This window comes from Anneissia japonica, unplaced genomic scaffold (genome assembly GCF_011630105.1).
Source record: "Anneissia japonica isolate Jap-2015-1 unplaced genomic scaffold, ASM1163010v1 scaffold119_len492752_cov174, whole genome shotgun sequence".
NCBI lineage: Eukaryota > Metazoa > Echinodermata > Crinoidea > Comatulida > Comatulidae > Anneissia > Anneissia japonica.
In genome coordinates, this window is record NW_022730737.1 from 373,786 (window position 1) to 378,595 (window position 4,810).

The 4,810-nt window shown below is 33.6% G+C and overlaps 1 protein-coding gene across 1 annotated transcript in view; it reads right to left on the reverse strand.

Moving 5' to 3' along the window:
• The window catches only part of LOC117115007 (G-protein coupled receptor 54-like), a 7,873-nt gene extending 6,202 nt beyond the window's left edge, over window positions 1–1,671 (reverse strand). Inside the window, exon 1 of the mRNA XM_033258639.1 lies at window positions 1,640–1,671. The gene's annotated coding sequence lies outside the window, so the exon portion shown is untranslated. The remainder of the gene's footprint in view (window positions 1–1,639) is intronic.
• Window positions 1,672–4,810: the final 3,139 nt, after the last annotated feature.

Consider the following 4,810-nt stretch of genomic DNA (forward strand, 5'->3'; position numbering starts at 1 on the left):
TTTGGCTATGATATATGAAAGGAGGAGAATTACATGATTAAATATTGGTTTATTGCTTTTTAAAATTGTGTTTATAATATCCTGTTAATCTTTTACATCCATTATTCATGATCTGGGTTACAACAGTTATGAAACTTATTAAGGAGGAGTGCAGAAAACTGTACAAAAAAACTTATTTGAAAATACAGTAAAGCTGAAGCTGATCTTAATTTTCTTGAACAATTGCAAAACCTTCAGTGTTTTCCTCAAGCAACATACTTAAGATTTAAAGACACAGTCTTTGGTGACCCAAACTTTTTGAATGAGCCAATTACGGAGTCTGAAGTTAATGATGAGATAGGTAGGCTACAAAAATCGTAAAATCTCTGTTTCAGGGTAAAGAAAGGGGAAAGATTTTCTCTAAACAGTGCTAACAGAAATAATTACTGAAATAAATATTGAAAAGGGTATAATAGTACCGATACACAAAAAAGGTTCTATTTCAGATCATAATAATTTCTGTGCTTCCTCACTACTTTGAGCTCTCAACAAGATATTCACATTTATTCCTACTTACCTTTTATCAGAGTGGCATAATGAAGTCGGGATTATCTATGAATCACAGGGTAAATTCAGAAACAGTTATGAGCTTCAAATCATATTTTTTACTTTAAATGGCACGTTACCAAAGGAAACGAAAGGGCAAACTGTTTGCTAAACTACAGACTTTCGAAAAGCATTCGATGTAATTGATTGGTCCACGTTAAAAAAAAAACATAAAATTGATATTAAACCCTTGCGATACTAGAAATATATGATGATGCTATAATAATGTCCTCCGTTATTAAGTATTGGTGAAATTGTTAAGAAGAATGAGAAATGGGGTTTTCATGAAGTAGAAGTGGAAGCTTCTCCATAATAATATTATTATGATTAACATTAGCTGTGTTTCCCAGGCAAAAAAGTGGTACACTATCTTTAAAGTAAGAAGTATGCGTTCTTTTCAATAAAAATAATAATATACACAATTGACTTGCACAGCGAGAGTTTCGAAACCCTGGATCCGATGTGCACTAACAGTTTTAAGGACAAACAGCTCAGAGATGCTTCTCCGTTGTAACCTGAACTATAAATCACTACAATGCAACAGAGATAACTGGTGTTCTGTTTAATGCGATGAAGCCAACTTTCGTCTACAAATATTACCACAAATTACTCATTTCAGTTGGTTTATTTTATTATTTTCACCACTTGTCACTGTGGATACTATGGGCTCCCTCATCTACTTGCCTATTCTAACCTAACGTAGGTAGTTACTCTATTGAGTGTGTACCTTCACCCTGTGCCTGAATACCAATATAATGATGTAAACACCCCTCAAAATTCAACTTTCTATGACCTTCACCCTTTTACCTTAAAATGTATTAATACTACTATGTACCGCTCCACTAATTTCTTAGTTAATTTATTCATTACCTCTGCCAAGGAGGCCATATATACTTACCATCATAATCAGTATTTTCTGTTGTTTATCAACATTTTCACTTAGGCCTAGAAAGGGTATAATGAATTATAGTTGCCTGCATTTATCTTCATTATGAACGTTTCATTTATTTACCTTTTTCTGGGTTACTTTATAATTAACATTAAATTTATTTACCTTGCTCAGCGTCCCCGATGTGTCTGATGCTGTCATAAGGAAGTAATACTATAAAATGAATAAGAATAAATGAAACCATATCCAATTTGATTTGCAAGTATTTGGGGACGTCCCGTGTATTCAAAGAAAGCGACACTGGGTAAAAGAATTCAATTCAATTCAATTGCCTTTGTAGAGACAAAAACATATTTTGTTTTCTTTTTACGTAATGCAATGCCTGTTTTAATAAACGCACTTTAGTTCCTATTGCACTGTTTATTCAACACAAAAATTCAAGATCATTGTGCGATGGTTACTCATGAATTGGTATATTTTTTATTTTATAACTTCCCTGACATGAGGCTACTAGGCAGTGGTTTCCGTTTTTTAGTAATATTCAGCTAGGACCAATAGACACCACGAATGACACCCGAACTAGTAGAAGTCACGTAAACTTTCACTGTAACATATGTTGAAAGTTGGGTCTTAGTTTCTAGTTTTCTTATTCAAACTCAATTAGAACGACTGTTACAAAATGTTTATACTTTGGTTTAGATATGTGGCTTCGCGTTTTACATTATTTTCCTCTGTAGTTCTGAGACTATGTGGTGTGGTGGTGGAACAAGTTTTCTCGGATAAGGACTGTAAACCGTAGGCCCATTGTACCAGGGGTGGCGCCAGAGGAGGGGGGAAGTTCTCCCGTCGGGGAGAGCTGCCCCCACCCCCACGCCGTCGGGGAGAAAAAGCACTATTCGTTGGGAAGAAAAAAAATTATATGTATTTTCTACATATTAGTAAACGCTAAAATCAATTAAATGAGCCTTTGAAACCCCTAAGTTGTCAAAAGTTTCGCCCCCTAGACCACTTTCGAAAACTTTTAATCGAAGCTCGACCACGCCCACTTTACTTTTGTCAGGGAAATCTGACCGCTCGTCGGGGACATCACCCCCCTCCCCCCGGTCGGAGACCTTGTCCCCCGGGCAAATCCTGGCGCCACCCGTGCATTGTACACAACTGGCTCATGTGCGCTTTAAAGAACCCAGTACATCTTTCGAGGAGTGTACTGGTCCATAGAGCCCCTGCTACCCTGCTCTAATGGACCATTAGGTCGTTTGCAGGATGTATCTATGTAAACGTAGACTGGAAAATCCCCAGGCACTAATGGAATGTTTTTAGAATATTTTCTTAATGCGTTTTTCATTATTTAAAGCTTCTAAATAATTTAATATTTAATAAAGGACAGCTCCCACAAGCATAATAATACCAATATTTCATGTTATAATCGTACCAAGCATATCCCTTCACCTAACAGGAACTTGTCTGTGAATTACCTGATTACATCTTGGTTTTTTGCCTTTAAATTTGTGTTGTTTATAATATTCTGTTAATAGTTTGCATCCATTATTCATGATTTGAGATACTACAGTTATGGTTGTAGGAGGAACGCAGAACACTAGAAAAATAATTACAAAAACTTCAATAATCTCTCTAAGAATATTATAAGAAATCAAATGTAATTAATGATGAATAATCGCAAACTAGTTGTCAGTGTTTCTTGCTAAGTTGATGGATGACTTTTTTTTTCTGATAGTTTAAATTATTGCTAATCTGTATTGTGTATCTGTTTTTATTATCGAAACATTTTATAATTTAAAGAGTTGTATTACACATGCACACTCTCTCTCTTCTCTACTCTTACGTATGTAAGTTTGTTACCTTTTTTCTTAAGATTTATCTTTTAGCAAGGGAGCCAATTTTAATGATCTTCTTTTAACTATTTCAAGAGCTTGCATGTTTTCATTGTTATGAGGTAACCCGGCAGTACCACAATATTCTAAAGTAGGTGTAAATAATGTGTTATATAACAGAATGCCACTGCAGACAATTTCTTTCAAACCCTGACCCTGTTTCCTATTTTACAAACATGCCTTTATCCATAAAAGCAAATTATTATATATTCCATTTCGAAATTTGAATGATATGTATTCGTTGTTAAGTTGGTGTTCATTTATTTCTACTTTAGTACAACTCCATGTATATCCTATAGTGGTATTTTACAACTTTCGCCAAAAATTAAATGACAATACCGCGAAAGGCATTGTAAGAAAACCAGTATGACATAAAGAAAACTGAAAAAACAACCTTGAATTATTCAATTTTAGCAGTAAAAATAGCAAATGTATGATTTTTTTTATCTTGATGCTTAGTGAAGCTTGAAATTGTGAAAGGAATATTTTGTTATGCTGCCTTTTCTATCCCACCAGAGGGTCCCTATGAGCATGATAACCTGGAGTATGATTCATGGAATAATCTTTTAGAAATATTAATTAAATGTAAACTTGATTTTAATGACCCTTATATTATCCTAACGCGCGTTATTAATGTTCAAACATGTTATGATATTGTAACGATAATCATTACATTGGTATTTATAATGATGATTATGAAGATGATTATTATTATTATGTGACAGGAAAGTCAAAAGATCTAACTACAAACAAGTTCGGTAGGCTACGTCATGATTTGTGAAAGATAACTGAGGCTAAATCGCCAATGTTAGGACAAATTGTGACTTCAAGGGTAAATTTTCTGTAAAGAATTGCAATTTACACAAAGAATATAGTGTTGCAGACCATTTCCTCATTTCTGAAAAAGTGTCTTTTATCTATACAAGTGTCTATTTATTTATACAAGCTGATTCACAGTATGATTTACTTAGCAGGACACGATATGACAAAAATGACCAACCTAAGTATGATTTGTTTGCAGAATGCTAAGAAAAAAAGTAGCAGAATTTATCATTAGAATAGTAACACAGACAACCTGACTGGTTCTATTAGTAAGAAGCAAGTTTTTAAAAATGTGAAAAACTAAGAAAGATGATCATGATAAAAAGTAAGCCCAATTTTTAAAAGATGACATTAAATCAACAACTACTGATCTTTGGATTCATTACGCAAAGTAGAAAATATCAATAAACAGAATTTCTAAATAAAAATATTAGTTATTTAAATAGATAATATATACTTTTGTAGATATACACACATAAATCACTGTCTCTGGTTAATACCCAAACTTTCTGAATGAGCCAATAGCTGTGTTTCATAATGATGATGCCATGTCGGTTAACAAATCGTAATAGCTCCGGAATTGATGGTCTTTAAAAATAGTAAAGCCTTCTGGCTACCTTAT